This window comes from Ambystoma mexicanum, chromosome 9 (assembly GCF_040938575.1).
Source record: "Ambystoma mexicanum isolate Mex_15411 chromosome 9, UKY_AmexF1_1, whole genome shotgun sequence".
Lineage (NCBI taxonomy): Eukaryota > Metazoa > Chordata > Amphibia > Caudata > Ambystomatidae > Ambystoma > Ambystoma mexicanum.
The window spans coordinates 400767103-400788572 of NC_090931.1; the positions used below are offsets into that span (position 1 = coordinate 400767103).

Consider the following 21470-nt stretch of genomic DNA (forward strand, 5'->3'; position numbering starts at 1 on the left):
TTCCAAAGAGGGGGCTGATGGCCATAGCAATGACCGGGGGGCTTCCGAAAAGTGACTCATGATAACTGCAGTGCCAAAATGACAGATTGCTCTGATATAATTTTGCATAACGACTCTGAGATGCCTAATGGATTAAAAATGAAAGTACCAGTAAATGAAATTGTGACAGAAAGTGCAAATACTTCTAAAAAAGAGGTACGGTTTAACTTAGAGCTAAATAAAACAGTAAAGATTTGCACAAATGAAAAAGGAACATTAGGAATTCCAAAAGAACAAAGGAACAGATTTAAGAAAAATGACTCATGCATGGGGAATACCAGTGAACAGGGATTAAGGGGGGATGCTACAGCTCCTTCCCTGGGCAAGCAAAACAATGACCAAACACAGACAGAAAAAGGAAATACTCAAAAGGAGGGTACAAGTCAATCACCTGAAGAATTCTTTGAGCCACATATTTTTGAAGAGGCTGAAAGGGCTGGTATCACACTAAATGATCACAAATGCACAGAATTAAAAAATGACAAATTGCTGAATGATGTTGTTACACATGTTCAGTTGGAGGATTGTAATGTGGTCTCTGATGTTACCCAGATGGATGGGCGAACAGTGGCCACACTCCAAAAAACCTCTGAACATGGAGAAATTAATAAAATCTCTCGGGCAGAAATGGGTAAAAAGGAGGGAAAAATGTCTTTCCATTTACCAATGTGCTTAGCCAAAAGTGAAAAAGACCTGAGAAAGGTGAGCCCTGAAATCAGTAAGAATTCACATTTCTTATGTGTATTAGAGGAAGTTGAGGACAGATATTATGCACCCATCACTGTAGAAGAAAAATGCCACACCTTTGCTATGATTGACACTGGCGCACAGGCCACAATTATGTCCAAGGAGCTGGTAAAGAGTATCAATGAAGGGAGACCTCCACAGAGTCAGATCACAGTGAAGGAAAATCAAGGCCCAGTGCATAACTTTAATGGGGAGGAGGTGCCCATCATAGGTGTAACTGAGGTTGACATAAAAATAGGAAAGCACAGAATGAAACAAGAGGTATTGATCACATCTATTTGTGAAATTCCATTTCTGATGGGGACAGATTGCCTGAAAAGATTGTCTCCTCTCATAGATGGGGTGAATGGAGTGCTGTGGTCCTTAACCAAAAAACCATTGAGGCCTAAGAAACTAAAATCACAAAACAGCAATATAAATGAATGTCACACCGTTGCCAAAACAAATGATGCTGTGGAGGTATATCTCCAGAATAGCTGCATACCTAGTGTCACTGTCATATTAATGTGTCAAGACAAAATGCAGAGTGACAATGAAAAACTACCTGTACAAATATACTTGGACCCAAGGAAAGATTGGCAGACTGCCATAGATGAGCACACATTATGTTTTTATCTAAAAGAGAAAAAGTGCAAAAAGAATATTGCTCCTAAAACAGATTCAGAAAAACACATTACCACTCTGGCAGAAATACACATGGAAGATGAGCAACCATGGGTTCATGTTGGTATAAATGATTATTTTAAAACAATAAAAGCCACTTTAGCGCTTGAACATGAAAGGAGTTTCATTAATGAGAAATTGTTGCAAAAAATAATGGAAAGGGAAGAAATCCCGAGATTTAGGATTAAAAACCAATATGTTTCTGGCTTGGACAGTCCAAACTTTGAAAACCGAATTGCAGGCAGATGCATGCTTAAAATTAGCATTGGGCAGAAAACAATTTACCATAATGTATGGATAGTGAGTGGAGCACAAAATGAATTTTACATGGGAAACGACATCATGCACAGAATGTGTATGGTGTTAGATTTCCTTAATCAAAAAATATGGTCACGCCTAGGTGGTCCGGCACCTGAGTTTGAAGACAAAAGAAGGGCTTATCATTGTGCACAACTGGTTCCTTATGCAATCGAATTACAAATGAGGAAAAATACTATTATTCCTGCATTTACAAAACAGTTTGCAATAACACTGAAATGCAAAAATGGACAGCAGATGAAAGGCTCTGATGCACTTGTATGCCTGAATGAATCCATAAAACAGCAAGGCCTGGATTATGAATACATTCCATTGGTAGACATTGGTGAGGGATCTGTAAAAATCATGGTAAATAATAAAGGTTGTCAGGATATTCATTTAGAGGAAAACTCCCCATTAGGAATGGCCATACAAAGATCACATTATACGGCAGATTTAAATAACATGGTGATTGGGAATATTCCTGGAAAATATGTAGATGCCAAGGGCGAGTTGCCAGAACACCTGGACTCTCAGCCCAAAGGAATATATAAAATTCATTCTGTGTATCCTTATGATTCAAATGAGACAGTGTGCTGCCATCAAGAGGATTGCATAATATTTAATTTAAATGAAAATGAAACAGAAAATCATCCCATTGAAGTGGAAGCTGATATGCCAAAATATTTAAAAGTGGCAGCTTTACAAAAAGACACAGCCACACAGTTAGAAGAAAGCGCCGAGATTCCCTTACCAGAAGATTTTCCAGAATTTTCCAAAATGGTAGAAGAGCAGATCTCCTTAGCGGTTGCATGTGAAAGCAATGAAGAGAGGGACAATCTGAGGGAGATATTTATGGAGTTTAAGGATGTATTTGCAAAAGATGCTTATGATTGTGGTTTAACTGATTTACATGTGGCCACACTACCAGAAGGGTTTAGCAGAAATCCAGTGTTTGTACGCCAGTATAGACTACCGCTGGCATGTTTAGAATCATTGGCAGAGATTATTAAAAATTTGGAATCACAGGGAATCATCAGGCCCATTCATAGCACATCCAATACACCTATTTTAGGTGTATTGAAGCCAAATGGTCAATGGCGGCTGTGTGCAGACTTGAGAGAGTTAAATAAAAGAGTACCAATATCTAGATGGCCACTGCCATTCATTGATCAGGGCCTAACTCAGGTACATGGTTCAAATGTATTGACCACATTAGATCTCACCTCTGGATATTGGTGCGTGCCATTGGCAGAGGAGATACAACATTTATTTTCTTTTACATTTGACAGGACTCAATATGCCTGGCTTAGAGCTCCGTTCGGGTACATCAATAGTGGGAGTGAATTTGGCATATTTTTGAGAAAGGCCATGCCGGATGCAGCGGAAAGAGGAACAATAGCTTATGTGGACGATGTCCTGATAAAAAATGAAAGCCTGAAAAGCCATTTTGATGAAATAAGACATGTACCTGGCCAATTGCAGAAAGCAGGCGCCAAAGTATCTTTGCAAAAAGCACAATGGTGCAAGAAAAAAGTGAACTTTCTAGGGCATGAAGTGACTGAACATGGGCTAAATCCACAAAAGAAGAAAATAGAGGCCATACAAAGATTAAAAGATCCTAAAAATGTGAAAGGAGTAAAAAGTTTATTAGGGATGACAGGTTATAACAGAAAGTTCATTGAAAATTATGCAGAAATCACTCAACCATTGACTAAACTGCTTAAACTGAATACTCCCTGGAAATGGGAAAAAGGGCAGTCTGATGCAGTGGCTAAATTAAAGGAATGTCTTGTAAAGGCACCATGTTTAGCATACCCCATAAAGGACAGGGATTTCTTTATAGAAATAGGTTTTTCTGAACATTGTATGTCAGCAGTGTTATCACAAAAACACGATTTGAATCACAAAACCATTGCATATGCAAGTAAGGCATTTTCCCAAGTTGAAATGAAATTTAATGAATGTGAAAAGGCCCTATTAACCACTGTGTGGGCGCTACAACATTTCTGCCCCATTGTTCAGGGAGAAAAGGTAATTATTGAAACAAATCATCAACCTTGGCAATTTTTAGAGAGTAAAAGAATTAGATCAGGTAATCTAGTGCAATCCAGAATCACTTCATGGACGCTGGCATTACAAGGTTTTCCCGTAGAAGTGAGATATGGACAAAATAAAAAGAACCCAATTGATCAAGGGTTAGCTGATTTACATGACTGTGCTGCTGAACAAATACCAAATGAAATGGAAGTAGAAACTAGTTTACAGGAATTTGAACAATCACCACACAAAGCTTTTGATGAAAAAACATGCAAGGATTTGCCAACTGTATATGTGGATGGTTGTGCTTTTCACATTGAAAATCACAGTAATAAACAGTTAGTGGCAGGAATAGGAAATGTCTGGTTGAAATGTGAAGGTGTCCCCAGTATAGGGATGAGGATTGGAGATAGGAGCAGTCAGGTGGCGGAATTGGCAGCCATTTATAAAGCAATTGCTACTGCAGTTGATAAAAAGTTCAGTGAAATTGTCCTGGTGACTGATTCTGAGTATGCACGGAATAGCTTTGTGGAGTATTTGCCTGGTTGGAAAGCAAGAGGCATGGTTACATATAACAAAAAGCCACTTAAGCATGGAAAAATGATACAAGCCATAGATAAATTGGTGTCAGAGAATGAGTTAACGATATACTGGAGAAAAATTTGTGGGCATTTAAAAACACCAGGAGAGGATAAGGAGGGAAATGCAGACCACCTGGCTAAGATTGGGGCTGTGATGGGAGAATTGCTACCTATTGATTATTTAATGGGTGAAATACAAATTGATGCAGTCACACGTTCTAAAGCACCAAAGGAGGTAGATCAACCGGTGGTGCAGTGGAGTCATGACACGCCAGACCAAGATTTGATTGAGGCACAAAAGAATGATCAAATTTTGGGAATCTATTATAATCATTTGATAGACCCCGAACAAAATCCTTTAACAGAAAATGATTGTATGGGAAAAGAAGAGTTGAGGGTGCTATTAAAGAACAACACACGAATTAGATTACAGGATGGACTCATGATTAGAGAGTCCCTAACAGGACAAATACAGTGGGTAGTACCCCTTTCATTCAGAGGACTAATGCTACACCATGCACATGATGCCATAACTGCAGGCCATAGAGGTTCACAAAAAACATTAGAAATACTAAAGGATTATGCTTACTGGCCACATATGTCCCAAGATGTGGAATTATATACTAGAGGATGTCTAGTATGCGCCCAATTTAAACCTGCTTCACCAATGCATAGAGCACCATTGATGAAAAGAGGCCTAACTCTCCCATGGTCAGATTTGCAAATAGACTATGTAGGTCCTTTAAAAAGGTCGAGCAGGGGACACCGTTATATTTTGAGTGTGGTATGTTTGATATCGAAGTGGATTGAATGCATTCCGGCACCAGATTGTAGTGCGCAAACAGCAGCCACATTGCTGGTGAACCATGTGTTCTCAAGGTTTGGGTTGCCACAAAGAATTGAGTCAGACAGAGGAAGTCATTTCACAAGTACTCTAATGAGTAAGGTATGGCAAATACTAGGTGTGAAAAGGAAATTACATATCGCATATCGGGCGGCGTCTTCAGGTACAGTTGAAAGAAGCAATAGGTCTGTTGTGGATATTTTAAAGAAATTTGTGGCAGAAGCAGGTTCCAGCTGGGATTTACGTTTACCATTGGTTTTGATGGCAACCAGGTCGACTCCTGCCAAAGCAACAGGTGTTAGCCCCCATGAGGTCTTAACAGGTAGGAAAATGGTGTTACCACAACACCTACTATACAGAACACATGAGCAAACCCTTGTGAGTGCATCCACAGTTCATGAATATATTGATGAACTGAGGAGGCATTTGCAACATGCATTTGCTTTTGTGCAGAGAAATCTGAAAAGAGCTGCTGACAGTGCAAAATCGTATTATGATAAAAAGACATCAGTAAAGGAATACAGTGTAGGGGATCAGGTATACAAGTTTCATTTTGGAAAAAGTAAACAGAAACATTCTAAATTTCTAGCAGCCTGGCAGGGGCCATTTCGAATTATAGATAAGGTCTCTCCTGTAGTGTATAAAATTTTGAAAAATGAAGGTGAAACAGCAATAGAGCAGTTTGTCCATGTAAATCAAATCAAACCATGCCATCCCAGACATGAGATCAGGCAGCTTGAGCATGTAGAAACAGATAAAGTCCCTTGAACACAAAAAGAGAAAATAAATGGGTGTAATCAGGAGGCAGTGACAAAGAAGTTAAAAAGTTGATTGTTATAATGGCACATAAACACTGTAGTATATGTAAAAATATACAATATAAAAAAAATAAACAAATAAATAAATAAATATATAATGGAAGCTCATGGTTGGTGTGCAGAGAGAAAATGTATGAAATATTGAATGCTGTTTATGTGTGCTTGTTTTCTTTTAACTTGTGTTTAATTTCAGAAAAAGAAAAAAAAACGAAATATTTTTACCAAGCATGTTTTATTTTTGGCAAAAGGGTGAAGTTAGTATTGTGCTATGTACTTAATTTGTTTATTTTCTATTTGATTTAGAAAATTAACATTATTTGGTCAGAGGTTCCGAGATCAGAGGCCACGGGAGACGATGGAGTCCTGGAGTCCCCTGGATGAAGACCAAAATATGCCTGCCTCCAGGTGGAGGTGAAGACAAGACAACCAGAATGCTAAAAAAGATGACTCCTATGGATCTAAGATTGCCAAGATGAAAGTGTACTCGAATGAACCAAATAACATCACTGGTCGGGACATATCAGAGGCAGACAAGAGTGCTGACATATGGAGTTCCACGTATTTATTATTTTAATTATTTATTTTAATTTGTTATATTAATTATTTGTTTTGGTTAGTTGTTTTATTTCATTGTTTTAATTGACTTGAAAAATCTAAACTTAGAGTAATGCCACTTCCACTGAGAAGGCAAATGTAGAACATTTTGTAAACTAATGAACTCAGATGAATACTGTATTGATTGCAACTTTTTCATTGATGAACATGAATATTCATTTTATTGGATTGATATATTGTGAAACGAAGAAAAAGAACAAATTGTTTTTAGGAATTGGCTTGGATCGTAGCCAGATTCTAAAAACAAAAGGAGGGTATGTAAGGGTATTTGGCGTGTTACAGCACAGAGTACAGCACTACTGCACAGGTAGCAATTTTTTTTTTGCAGCACCACCACAAGGATGCGGTGCATTGCTATATGTGTACCAGATTAACAAGGAAAGACAGGCTATTCAGTCAAAAACGATTTTAACATATAAGATGCAAATCTATTTTTACAGTTAAAAGCACACGTGCACATTCAGAAATGCACACTATTTTTCACCTGAAATGCTTATGGTGCGAGAGACACATTTGAAAATAATAACTAACATTACTTATAACTAACCTGACTAATGAAACTAAAGTTGACATAATCCACTAATAAAAATGTGTCTCCACTGCAGAATTAGGCCTATTCTGAAAGTGAACTTTTAAACGCACATCCATTTTTTTTTCTTTTCTCTGCTGCCCTGTCCACATAAATTCAGGAAGCAAAAGGGCTTGAAAGAACAGGAAATCAGTTGGTTACAATTACTATAAAAAATGAGCCATTGTGTAGAGAAGGAGGAGATGGCATGATTGATTCTGATTGGAGCAGCGTCATAGCAAGTATCATGCTAGAGGGAGTGATCAGAGTTTTGCTGGGGGGAGTTTGAGGAGAGAGAAGGACAGTCAAGATTTGGCAGAGCTGGGAGAAGGACCTATTTTTTCCTGGTTGGAGCATTCCTATCTGCAAAAGCTGAGAATTCCAGGCAATGACCCCGGTTTGAGAAGGAAAGGCGATCCTTTTTACTGGGGTTAATCTTCAAGGGAGCCACATTCAGAAAGAGAACAGCTGAAGAAAACTCTGAACAGATAAGGTAATTACATAAGTGTGGGAGCTGAGTGTGTACGAGACGAGAATGTTCAGTCAGAGTAGGAAAGGAGATTCCGGTGCCTTAATCACACGTTAATGTTGCAAATGGTGTTCTGTTCTCCGCCAGTTTTTTTTCAGTGTATTACAGACAATGCTGTTAATGTGCTGTTTTATTTATTTCTGTAAAGAGTGAGATCGTGTTTAAATGCAACTTTTATAATACAGAAAAATATTTGAAAGCAGACGGGTGGTGTGTCTTCTATTTACCAATACAGTGCTGATGATGAGGGGAGATTTTTAAACAATGCAATTGTCATTTTAAGACAGATGTGTGCATGATCATATTCAGTATGGAGAGTTGAGAGTGATTGTTTGTAGCATAGCTCGTTGGAGGTACATGAGCCAACGGGAAGAGGGACTCTCTGAACATAGTTCCCTACCGTATATAAGGTAGTGGAAATTACCACAAAATTACCACATATAGCTCTCTGTCGTAAATAAGTCAGTGAGATCGCCCATGGTGTCACACTAACACTAACACTGAAAATGTGGTATTCCTAAAATGTAGGTCTGAGGTCTCTCTAGTGATTACACGAAAAATCTAAGCAAAGATAAGGGATTCTGGACATTGGGGCCACAAATAAAACAAGGGAATTATGCTCACCAAAATACCACCAACCACGCATACCAACCACGCATACCAAATATGCATGTCTAGGTGCTGAAATAATGCATGTCCACTGTATTAATGTTGCACATGGCCAAATCTGAATACAAGGAGTGATTATTGCTAAGTTATTTTTCGGCGGTAATAAAATACCGTCAGGCCCCAAAACTCCACAAAATACCCTACAGATCCCGCCACTAGCCACCAACTATATCAACGCCTCCATACAGTGTTTTCCAAAGGGCACTGATTGCAAAGTGTGCACCTATTTTGTTCCCTTGGAGGAGGCATTCTAGAAAACCGCTGCATAAGAAAGCGCGGTTGCCTCGCCAGCTGAGGCCGAAATTGCATGCGCCTATCCCAGCAGTGGCCTGACTGCTAGCCGCAGTGATTACACCTCTTAACTTCTCTCCTAAGGGTGCCCTTTTGGCACATTCTCAATACTATTCCAGGGCTATAATCCATGGAAATTGTCAGCTGCGGGAGGGAAAGATATTGGCACCCCCCTCTCATGCCCCGTGTCTCTCTCCTGTTACCCCCCACCGCCTCTCATGCCCCGTGTCTCTCTCCTGTTGCCCCCCACCCCCTGATCATGCCCCGTGTCTCCTTGCTGTTTCCCCCAACCCCTCTCTCATGCCCTGTGTCTCTCTCCTGTTACCCCCACCCCCTCTCATGTCCTGTGTCTCTCTCCTGTTACCCCCCACCCCCCTCTCATGCCCCGTGTCTCTCTCCTGTTGCCCCCACCCCCCGGTCATGCCCCGTGTCTCCCTTCTGTTGCCCCCTGCCCCCCGGTCATGCTCCGTGTCTCTCTGCTGTTACCCCCAATCCCCCAGTCATGCCCCGTGTCTCTCTCCTGTTACCCCCCACCCCCTCTCATGCCTGGTTTCTCCCTCGTGTTCCCCATCCCGCTCATGCCCCATGTCTCCCTGCTGTTGCCCCTGCTCATGCCCTGTGTCTCTCTCATGTTATCCCCCACCCCCCGTTCATGCCCTGTGTCTTGTCTCTCTCCTGTTGCCCCCCAACCCCCAGTCATGCCCCGTGTCTCCCTCCTGTTGCCCCCCAACCCCACTCATTCCCCGTGTCTCTCTTCTGTTACCCCCACCCCCTCTCATGCCCCGTGTCTCCCTCATTTTCCCCCCACCCCGCTCATGCCCCGTGTCTCCCTGCTGTTGCCCCCCACCTCCTGCTCATGCCCCTTGTCTGTCTCCTGTTACCCCCCACCCCCTGCTCATGCCCCGTGTCTCTCTCCTGTTGCCCCCCACCCCCTGGTCATGTCCCGTGTCTCCCTTCTGTTGCCCCCCACCCCCGGTCATGTCCCGTGTCTCCCTGCTGTTGCCCTCCCACCCCCCTCTCATGCCCGGTGTCTCTCTCCTGTTACCCCACCACCTCTCATGCCCCGTGTCTCCCTAGTGTTGCCCCCCACCCCCCGCTCATGCCCTGTGTCTCCCTGCTGTTGCCCCCACCCCCCGCTCATGCCCCATGTCTCCCTCATTTTCCCCCCGCCCCCGCTCATGCCCCGTGTCTCCCTGCTGTTGCCCCCACCCCCCGCTCATGCCCCTTGTCTATCTCCTGTTACCCCCCACCCCCTGCTCATGCCCCGTGTCTCTCTCCTGTTGCCCCACACCCCCCGGTCATGTCCCGTGTCTCCCTTCTGTTGCCCCCCACCCCGGGTCATGTCCCCTGTCTCCCTGCTGTTGCCCTCCCACCCCCCACTCATGCCCTGTGTCTCTCTCCTGTTACCCCCCACCCTGTCTCATGCCCCGTGTCTCCCTAGTGTTGCCCCCCACCCCCCGCTCATGCCCTGTGTCTTCCTGCTGTTGCCCCCACCCCCCGCTCATGCCCCGTGTCTCCCCTGTTCCACCCCACCCACGCTCATGCCGTGTCTCCCTCCTTTTCTCCCCCACCCCCCTGCTCATGACCCGTGTTTTCCCTGTTCCCCCACCCCCGCTCATGCCCCATGTCTCCCTGCTGTTGCCCCCCACCCCCCTCTCATGCCCCGTGTCTCTCTCCTGTTGCCCCCACCCCCCGGTCATGCCCTGTGTCACCCTGCTGTTGCCCCCCACCCCCCACTCATGCCCCATGTCTCTCTCCTGTTACCCCCACCCCCTGTCATGCCCCGTGTCTCCCTGCTGTTACCCCCCACCCCCCGCTCATGCCCGTGTCTCTCTCCTGTTCTCCCCACCCCCCGCTCATGCCCTGTGTGTCTCTCCTGTTGCCCCCCACCCCGCTCATGCCCCGTGTCTCCCTGCTGTTGCCCCCCACCCCCTGCGCTGCCCCATGTTCCCCTGCTGTTGCCCCTGCTCATGCCCCGTGTCTGTCTCCTGTCACCCCCCACCCCCTCTCATGCCCCGTGTCTCTCTCCTGTTAGCCCCCACCCCCCTCTCATGCCCCTTGTCTTTCTCCTGTTCCCCCCACCCCCCGGTCATGCCCTGTGTCTCCCTGCTGTTGCCCCCGCTCATGTCCCTTGTCTCGCTCCTGTTACCCCCCACCCCCCGCTCATGCCCTGTGTCTCCCTGCTGTTGCCCTCCACCCCCCGCTCATGCCCCGTGTCTCTCTCCTGTTACCCCCCACCCCCCTCTCATGCCGCGTGTCTCTCTCCTGTTGCCCCCCGGTCATGCCCCGTGTCTCCCTGCTGTTGCCCCTCACCCCCCGGTCATGCCCCGTGTCTCTCTCCTGTTCCCCCCAAATCCCTGCTCATGCCCTGTGTCTCTCTCCTGTTGCCTCCCGCTCATGCATCGTGTCTCCCTGCTGTTGCCCCCGCTCATGCTCCGTGTCTCCCTGCTGTTGCCCCACTCCCCCCTCTCATGCCCCGAGTCTCTATCCTGTTGCCCCCCACCCTCCGGTCATGCCCCGTGTCTCCCTGCTGTTGCCCCCGCTCATGCACCTTGTCTCTCTCCTTTTACCCCCTATCTCCGCTCATGCCCTATGTCTCCCTGCTGTTGCCCCCACACCCCGCTCATGCCCGGTGTCTCTCTCCTGTTACCCCCCACCCCCCTCATGCCCCGTGTCTCTCTCCTGTTACCCCCCACCCCCCGGTCATGCCCCGTGTCTCCCTGCTGTTGCCCCCACCCCCCGGTCATGCCCCGTGTCTCTCTCCTGTTCCCCCCACCTCCCGCTCATGCATCGTGTCTCCCTGCTGTTGCCCCCCGCTCATGCCCCGTGTCTCCCTGCTGTTGCCCCCCACCCCCCTCTCATGCCCCGTATGTCTCCACTTTTGCCCCCCACCCCCTGCTCATGCCCCGTGTCTCTCTCTCCTGTTACCCCCCACCCCCTTCTCATGCCCCGTGTCTCTCTCCTGTTACCCCCACCCCCTCTCATGCTCCATGTCTCTCTCCTGTTGCCCCCCACCCGCGATCATGCCCCGTGTCTCCCTGCTGTTTCCCCCCACCCCGCGCTCATGCCTCGTGTCTCTATCGTGTTACCCCCACGCCCTTCTCATGCCCCGTGCCTCTCTCCTGTTACCCCCATCCCCCTCTCATGCCCCGTGTCTCCCTCGTGTTCCCCCCACCCCCCGCTCATGCCCCGTGTCTCTCTCTCCTGTTACCCCCCACCCCCTTCTCATGCCCCGTGTCTCTCTCCTGTTACCCCCACCCCCTCTCATTCTCCATGTCTCTCTCCTGTTGCCCCCCACCCGCGATCATGCCCCGTGTCTCCCTGCTGTTTCCCCCCACCTCGCGCTCATGCCTCGTGTCTCTATCGTGTTACCCCCACGCCCCTCTCATGCCCCGTGCCTCTCTCCTGTTACCCCATCCCCCTCTCATGCCCCGTGTCTCCCTCGTGTTCCCCCCACCCCCCGCTCATGCCCCGTGTCTCTCTCCTGTTCCCCCCACCCCCCGCTCATGCCCTGTTGTGTTCTCTTTATACTCCCCGCCTTCCCTTTCCATGGTGGTCATCTTGGTAAAAGATTTTCCTTCCTGTACCGGGACGCCACAGGCGTCCCGGTTTGGGAAGAAAAATCTTTTTTTTACCACCTGGGGTTCCCACTTTGAGGACCTAAGATGCTAGTGGTCTTCAACTATTGAAAAGGATGTCATGGTGACGTTGCACTAATAAAAACCTATGAAATGCAGTAAAAAAAAAATTGTGTTACAGGGACGTTATGGTTAAGTTGCACTAATAAAAACCTATGAAATTCAATGAAGAAACTTTGTTAAAGGGACGTTATGGTTAAGTTGCACTAATAAAAACCTATGAAATTCAATGAAAAAACTTTCTTAAAGTGACGTTATGGTTAAGTTGCGCTACTAAAAACCTATGAAATTCAGTGAAAAAACTTTGTTAAAGGGACGTTATGGTTAAGTTGCGCTACTAAAAACCTATGAAATTCAGTGAAAAAACTTTGTTAAAGGGAAGTTATGGTTCCAAGTAAAACCGAAAAACCCTTGAAATTCGCCAGTTATGGTAAGCTAAGCAACCATAACTCGCGCCACCACCGTGCACTGCTAAGACTAACACCCACGACATCACAAATGTCATTGATGACATCACTGATGACATCACATGTATGGCTCACTCTTTTTTCTTTTGCTGCCATATCTAGGCCACATGGTTTTCTTCAGTAACAGTCAGAAACTAAAAAATGTATTTTATTTGTAGATGTATCCTTCAAGTAGGTTCTTACAGTAATTCCCTTAGAGTCCAGGCACATCATATGAAACATATACATAGGGGAAGACACAAGCTTGAAAGACAGCAATCCTTTTTGTGCATAAAGATAATCAATAGACTTATCAGCACTTTCTGATAGTTCTGTTGTTTTTTTATGGCTGTACTTTCCCTGTATATGGTCATATTTTTATACATTGTACTCACACTACTTTCCTTAGGGTCCAATCACATCAAGTCATACATATACATAGGGTAAATAGCAGCTTTGAAACAGCAATCATTTATTTGCATGAAAATAATCAGTTAAGTTATGAATTGTTTCTGCTACTACTTGTGCTTTTTTGCTAACTTCACTTTCCCTGTATATACCCATATTGGTATGTGTTATTTTCTCTTTGTGTTTTGTCTATAGTAATGCAATTATGTAATACATGGGTTTTATTAGCTACTTATTGCATATTTCACAGTACACAAAAATCTATTAAGAAAACAATTATCATTTCATTATTCAACATATTAACATTACCAATATTATACCTTCATCTTGTACGCTGCACACAATGCTATGCTTCTGCATGAGTAGCTTAGTATACTAGATAGCACCCCATAATAGAATGCTATTTATATCAATGCATTGTTCAAAGCACTAATTAGGGTATGATATTTATTGCAATGGTCCTTGACACTTTTTTCGCAACATTATAATAAGAATCCCTTGTACACATATTTCATGAAAAGTACATACACATGTGATGTCATCAGTGATGTCATCAATGACATTTGTGATGTCATCTTTGATGTCCTGGGTGTTAGTTCTAGCAGTGTACGGTGGTGGCGCGAGTTATGGTTGCTTAGCTTACCATAACTGGCGAATTTCAAGGGTTTTCGGTTTTATTGGAACCATAACGTCCCTTTAACAAAGTTTTTTCACTGAATTTCATAGGTTTTTAGTAGCGCAACTTAACCATAACGTCCCTTTAACAAAGTTTTTTCACTGAATATATATATATTTTTTTTAATGACCTCCTCTTTTCTGACGAATGTACGCTGCAGGATGCAAACAATTAAGTTCAGATGTGGGGAATTCTTAATCAATCCATCCTCTCTGATGGATACCGGCCCATTATTATACACAACTAGATTACCTGCAATTAAAACGTCCTCCTTCTACGCTCGAACCTCTACCAGCCCTCGCCAGAATAGTGAAATGTTATGGGTCATGGGAGCTGGTGTCCAAAACATTGGGTGGGCCACAAATTGCGGACCACGGATCCAGACAGACATTCACATCCGACCCACATCCACGTCTTGTATTCCACGTAGGAGCCAGGCGCCATCAGCCACTCCGTGCACCCGAAGCAGACATCACAGCCAAATGTGCAGGATGTTATGAATGTGAACATCTCTATTCTGGAATAAGGCACTCGAGTCTTACAAGAGGATCCCGCCACTATCCACCAACTATATCAACGCCTCCATACAGTGTTTTCCAAAGGGCACTGATTGCAAAGTGTGCACCTATTTTGTTCCCTTGGAGGAGGCATTCTAGAAAACCGCTGTATAAGAAAGCGCGGTTGCCTCGCCAGCTGAGGCCGAACTTGCATGCGCCTATCCCAGCAGTGCCTGACTGCTAGCCGCAGTGATTACACCTCTTAACTTCTCTCCTAAGGGTGCCCTTTTGGCACATTCTCAATACTATTCCAGGGCTATAATCAATGGAAATTGTCAGCTGCGGGAGGGAAAGCTATTGGCAGCCGCTTTCGCTGCGGGTCTCAGGGTACAATAGCCTCACTCACTTAATGCATGCAATCGATGCAAGACAGGAAATGCTGGAACTGCCCATCAATACGGCTTCTTTATAAACCATAACATGCAGGATGTTTTGTGTCTAAGGAAATAGCCTTGCCGGCTTCTTTACTGTAACGATTTTTTATTGCCGCCCCAGAGCGAGATCCCTGTGTTTCTTTTCCATTAAGCGAACATTTTTCTGATTAAATCACAAAAATGCAATTATTTTTAAATGCACGTTGGAACAATCCGTTCAGAAAGTAGCATTGAAAACAATCCGATGTTATATTTAAAGGAATGCTATGTGTTACCATTTGATAGAGAGTTTTGCATGTTCTTGTAATTTTAAATAGAAGGTTGTTCACCCAGGGACAAGGTTTATTGTGCCAATTTCTTTTTTTTTCTAACTTTCACTTTATTATTTTGTAGTAATGAGTGAAACAAAATAAACACTGGAAACATAGCTTTCGGCAAGACATTTGGTCAGGGATAACATTAAAGCTTTGTTTCAACAAATTTGACAGAACAGTAAAACTGAGGTCTAAAAAGGGAACAGTTGGAGTGAGGGGGGAGTGGAGACGTAGGGAGCCTAGGTTTACACAATAAACTATGTTGGGAACCAGTCACTTTCTTGTTGCTTTGAGGTAGGCGGGGATGGCCATGTTTTAGACCCAGGGATCGCTCTGCTGTTCGGGAGGCGAGAGGATGTTGGTGTTGGGCTCCGGCCAGGCCAATGGAGGTGTCTCTGTTTTGCCACCGTCGGGTGATCAGTCCATTTTCTCCAGCCAGCGCAGGGTTGGGGGCTGTCTTGCTACTCCCGGGAATTGCTGCGTGTAGTCCAGGAATGGGGCCCATGTTTGGTAGAATTTGCTTCTGTTGTCGAAGTGCACGGCTGTGATTTTTTCAGCTGCAAATATCTCCCAACATTTGGTCCACCACATTGGGATTGATGGGCCCTCGGGGTGTTTCCATAGTCTGGCGATCAATATTTTTGCCGCTGTTAACAGATGCAAGCAGAGGTCGGCAAGACGGCCGGACAGAGGGAATCGGCCTTCGCCTGTTGCTCCCAGCAGGAGCTCCTGGGTCCCACGGGATCGAGAGGCCTGTGATTAATTTGATTTGGTCGAGGACGTTCCTCCAGAATTGGGCTGCCTTGGGACAGGTCCATAATAGATGGTATAGTGTGCCTTTGTCCGAGCATCCTCTCCAGCAGTTCGGTGGGATGGAGGGGTTGCATTTGTTGAGGATTTCTGGGGTTCGGTACCATCTGTAGCACACCTTGAAGGCCCCTTCTTTGTTGGTTACGCATTTGGAGCTTTTGTGAATGCGGGACCAGATATGGCCCCATTCCGTTGGATCGATCTCTCTTCCCATGTCCTTTTCCCAATTTATCATGGAAGGTTCCTTCTTGTTCGTATCAGTTCTATCTAGTAGTTTGTATAGGGTGGCCACTTTCGCTTTGGGGGGGTGGTTGTGAGAGTGCTCTCCAGGGCCGATAACTCTCTGTCTCCGCTCTGCCTGACTCCCTCGCTTGATAGCCAGTGCTGGAGTTGGGCGTACCTGAACCTTTCCAATTCCAGGACCTGGAATTTGGTCTTGCAGGCTTCAAAGTTCAGGGGAGCGCCATTTTCGAAGAAGTCCGCAATGATGCGCAGTCCAGCCGCTTTCCACTTGTCGAAGCTGTTTGGGGAGACGCCGGGGGAGAAGTCTGGGTTGTCCCAGATGGGGGTGAGAGGGCCAGTCGTGGTTCTGCGGTTCCATTGGCGGGCTGCTTTCTTCCAGCTTGTGACTGTGTTTTTGGTCGCTGTCAGCGGTCCCACGTTGTTGGGGTGGACGGGGCTTCTTCTGTGTGGTAGGCCTTCTATCGGCGACTGGCACCAGCTGTCCTCTAGAGTTAGCCAGCGGGGCCGGGGGTCCTGCAGTTTCCTTGTGAAGGCGTGAGAGAGCTGGGCTGTGAGGCAGTATCTGCTGATGTCTGGGACCCCTAGGCCGCCCGCCGCGGTACTACTTGGTATTCACAGCTTTTTCCCTTCCCAGACGTACTTTAGAAGGTCTGCCTGTAGCTTTTGGATGGCAGTATTTGGGACCGTGACTGGGAGGGCCAGACAATGATATAGTAGTCTTGGGATTAAGTTCATTTTCACTGTGGTAATCCTTCCAAACCACGAGATTTCCTGTTTTTGCCATCTGGTTAAGTCTTTTCAGAATTCTGCGAATAGCGGGCAAAAGTTTATTCTGTACATCCTTTCCGTTTTAGTTGGATTGTGCCAATTTCAAATGAGTGCTACACGTCAAGGTGTCTGGTCGCTTCCCAGTGGGTTTCCATTCAGACTGTTTAGAGCGTGCTTATTAGCTGAAGGCATTCCAAATACAGAGGCGAGGTGGTTGTGCAGACTTTTGAGCAAGTACTAGGCCTCTCTTAGTGGCGTGAACTGTTCTCTAAATGACCGATCAACAAAGTGCATGAAAATAAAATCAAAACACTTCTCTAGACTTCAGAATCCTTAAGACCTGATCAAGTTGCAACCATCTACATCTCGTGCACCTCTAATCCCTCCACTGCCCAACCTCACCCCCACCACTTACCTCCCTCTGATATCTTCCTGCTTTGGTGCAATGCCTCCACTCGGCTGTGCCACCCTCGCTAGACACAGAAAAGGGAAAATGCCACTTTTCTATGATGCGGGAGGCCATCTTAAGCTTGCTTTGCTTTAAAGGGAGATGGGGTACACCCAAAACGCGTGTCCTCTGTTCCCATAATAATGCAGTTTACACCCCAGGAAGAAAGCCCCGGACTGCTGATAGCCTTAACTACCTCCTTAGTAGGCAGATATGGCCCTAAATGGCTCTGAGCCCTTGCAAGGTGCTCCCTGCACTCGCTGGCCAGGCACAGGCTAGTGGGCATATTTGCCCTCCAAGTCAGCAGTTAGCAGTTCATTGAATCTTAAGTCTCAGCACCATTAAACCACCATGACTACTACATTAATTTGCATTCCATTCAATTGCATTCCATTCCATTGAGTTACATGAAAAGGTGATCAGGCCTACATGGATAGCCGCTTGGCAGAAAGCAAGTTCAAGTGCATCAGGCATTCTCAGGTTGCCTCTGAGGTCCCTATTTGTTGCAACTTTCAGAGCTATTTTTCTTCCCTAGCCCTTTCAGCGTGCTGCAGTGTCTCGATGTCCCAGAAAGCAACTGTAGAGTAGAATGTAAAACATATAAATAATCAAATAATTCAGTTTTCTGGAAGCCACTGTTTCTTTCAATGCTTCCGTTGGCAGCTTGTGCTCAACCAAAAGACACTTATTTTCCTGTTGGCACGAAACACGTGTAGATAAAAGGGAAGAACAATAATGCTCAAGGCAGGAGTGAAGCAGAGGGGTCAGGGGTGGAGAGAGACCTTCTCATTTGTGTCCACCAGAGATCTCCATTGTCATTATCCATATCAAGCTGCAGAGGAGCTGACTTCAACATCGAAAGAGATGCTTGGGTAGGAGATGGGGATGACATTTTGTTTTTTCAAGGAATGTTTCGTGTGCATGTGTGTTTCTAGCTCTGATATATTCTCCAGCATCATGCTGGTCTTATCTCTGGGCCCTCATTCCAAGTTTGGAGGTAGCCATGGCACTATTTGCGCCATGGCTGCCTCCAAAATTGGTCCGACTCTGGCCTGGTGAAGGGAGTAATTACCGGTCCTGTCCGAGGTCGGTGGGACCGGTAATTCCCCATTCACCAGAGCCATTCCCCATTCTCATTTGAGCCCCCATAGGGCTCAATGGGAATGGGGAAGGTGCAATTAACGGTACCGCAATTTGCGGTACCGTTATTTGCTCCCTGGTCCCTTTGCGGCTCCCGCTAAGGCCGCCTGGTAAAACCCGGCGGGCTTCACAGGACCCACAAAGGGACCTCGTAGTAGGGCGCAAAGGGATTACCGCACCAGTGTCATTACCGGTGTCCGGTATCCCTTTGTGCCAGGGTCGGAATGACCCCCCTGGTCTCTTTTTACTGTCCTCTCCGATCACCATCTTTGATATTTTGTTAGGGCCATGTTGCCTTTGTAGTGCTTTTATGCTCAGTTACATTATTAGTCTAACATGCTACACAATGGGCCTCATTACGAGGTTGCAGGTAGTCATGGCGCTATTAGCGCCATGACTACCTCCAATACCGGTACGGTGTCTGGTCCCGTTCAATGGGACTTACCGGTCTATTCCGACCTTTGCGGGACCGGTAAGTCCCCATTGGAAAAGCCATTCCCCATTCCCATTTGAGCCCCCATAGGGTTCAATGGGAAGGGGGAAGGTGCTAATAACGGTACCGCATATTAGCTCTGAAGTCACTTAACGGGTCCCTTCCATAACGCCTGGTAAAACCAGGCGTTAAGGAAGGGACCCACTAAGGGACCTTCTAGTAGGGCTGTAAGGGATTAACGGCACCGGTGCTCTTACCGGTGCCGGTAATCCCTTACCGCCCACCTCGTAATGAGGTCCAATGTGTTGTTTTTGATATGTGGTTGTGCTACGCTACCCTATTCGGTCTGTGCTTCTGCCCACCTTTGAAACTTTGTGCTTTCTTATATTTTGTATGTTAAGCTAAATTGTGTTATGCTCCAGCCATCTCGTGTTAAGATGCAGGGACATGTCATACAATGTGGGTATCTTAGAATATATGTCTCTTGTCACCAAATGAAACTTTGCCAGAAAGGTAACCATGAAGTTGTGTTTTATAACATGTACCTGTTTTTCCTTTGTTTTTGCTTTATAGGGGTGATCCTCTCCACACATTGCTTTTGGAATTCAACTTGCTCTATCACTGCACCTACACCCAATCCTGTCCCACCCTTGTGTTTTTATTTTTTAAGTTCTCGCTTCTAAATTAAAATCTTGCAACCAAATTACTATACTTGGTTTTAAGGCAGTCTTGTTTGTCTCTATTTGTCTACGTCCTCCTCTCCTCCAACCCTTTATTTATTTGGACATAATTCGGGTTTTGTTGACTATCTGTTTATTGCGTGGCATGTCATGCTATATTTTGTCATGTTTTGTTATGTCATTTCACATTAATGTCATGTTTCTTTACCAATGCCAACAAGCGTTTCAAGTAGCTGGAATACCACATGAAGCATTCAACAAAATACACATGCAGACATTAACAATGCAATAAGTGTCACTCTGATTTAAAAGGGTCACTCTAACAAATGTAGACTTGCAAATGAAAGCTGGTAAGCAGACTCTACACCCTTCTTTGAACTAATATCCCCTGTGTTTCCTCTTTGAACAGGGCAAGGTGAAACGCCTTCACACCCAAAGGCCAATTACATACATCAAGAGGACATGTCACACAAACAGTGCCAGACTTTATCTGCCTCAACTTTGCCTCTGTCCACATTCTACTCTCGCACATTATTTTCTTGACTTAGGTGAAAAAATGTGCCCACTCTTAACAACTAGGTTTGGTAGTCTTTGAATGATTGCTCTGGTGTTTGTATTGTAGGAGAAATTAAATGTATTCCATGGCAATAGAATGCAACATGTTTCAAGACTCCACTTGTGCACATATTGAGTCCATCACCCAGACACACAAAATACTTTTAGCTTTATGTTACGTTAGGTTTTTTTGGATTTGTATCGTGCACCACTGTCATTTTTGTGGTCTCCAAGTGCTTGTGGATTTGATAATAAAAGGGTGTGTGGGGTTTGATAGGGGATTAGCAGGATAAAACAAGTCATTATTCTATACTGTTGGTGCCAGTAGAGGCAGGAGCAACTGCCATCTATGCGAGTGATTTCTCTAGATGGTGTGTGGTGTTCCCTGGAAGTCTATCTTTCCAGACGGGTGATTTTAGGGGTATGTGGATCTGTGCATTGTGAAAGGATTTTAGCAGTTTTTCGGAGAGGTGTGGTGCTTTGGCAAAGTTGTGATGGGCCTAAATATTTGTTTTAGACTTGATTGTATGTTGGTGTGTAAGTGAAAGTGTGTCGGGTGAGGTGTTTGCAGGTGAGGTTGTTGATAGGTTGGGTTCTTTGTAAAGATCTGCTTAACTAGGCTCTGTTGGCTTGTTTTATTTTGTCCTGTAAGTTTGTTTCTAGATGTATCCTCTTACACATTTGATTCCCACCTGATTCTCTGATGGCAGTGATTTGGGGAGGGGGGCTGTGGTAGCTTGGAAAATCTAGCCCTGTTTGGTGATGTTCCTTTGTTTTAAAGGTTTGTTGTGTTGTTCCTTAAAAGTATTTTGGACTATGAGTTCATTTTGGTGTGCTCTTTGTTGAAAGAGGTCTCAGGTCATGTTTTGCTGTTCTCTAAAACTGCCATCACACATCTACTACCTTCTCCTTTAGAGATCTTAGAATTAACCCTCCTATTTTCTGCAATCCTGTTTTAGGATCTTCTTTGCCTCACTTGGCATGCACACACACACATCACACGCACTCTCGTTCCATTAATCTACACCAACACTTTTTTAATTTCCCTGTTTTTTTTTTTCTGTACCCACGTTCCTCAATACTTCAATTCTTCTCTTTTCCTCTCCTGAGCAGACTTGGAACTGGAAACCTCAGGGGCAGGGGTGAAGAACAATATTCTAAATTCCAGACAACCGTTCGTGCCCTGAAACCAGTACGGTATGATTTGGCACACTGTCAGAGATTTTCAAAATAACATCGAGAGCTCCTAAGAATGAAGCAGAACTTATCAATTTATGTG

General features: G+C 45.3%; 1 protein-coding gene across 1 annotated transcript in view; it reads right to left on the minus strand.

Annotated features, from left to right (window-relative positions):
* The window catches only part of GALNT17 (polypeptide N-acetylgalactosaminyltransferase 17), a 2143439-nt gene that overhangs the window by 1567431 nt on the left and 554538 nt on the right, over positions 1-21470 (minus strand). The gene's annotated exons all lie outside the window — the stretch shown is intronic.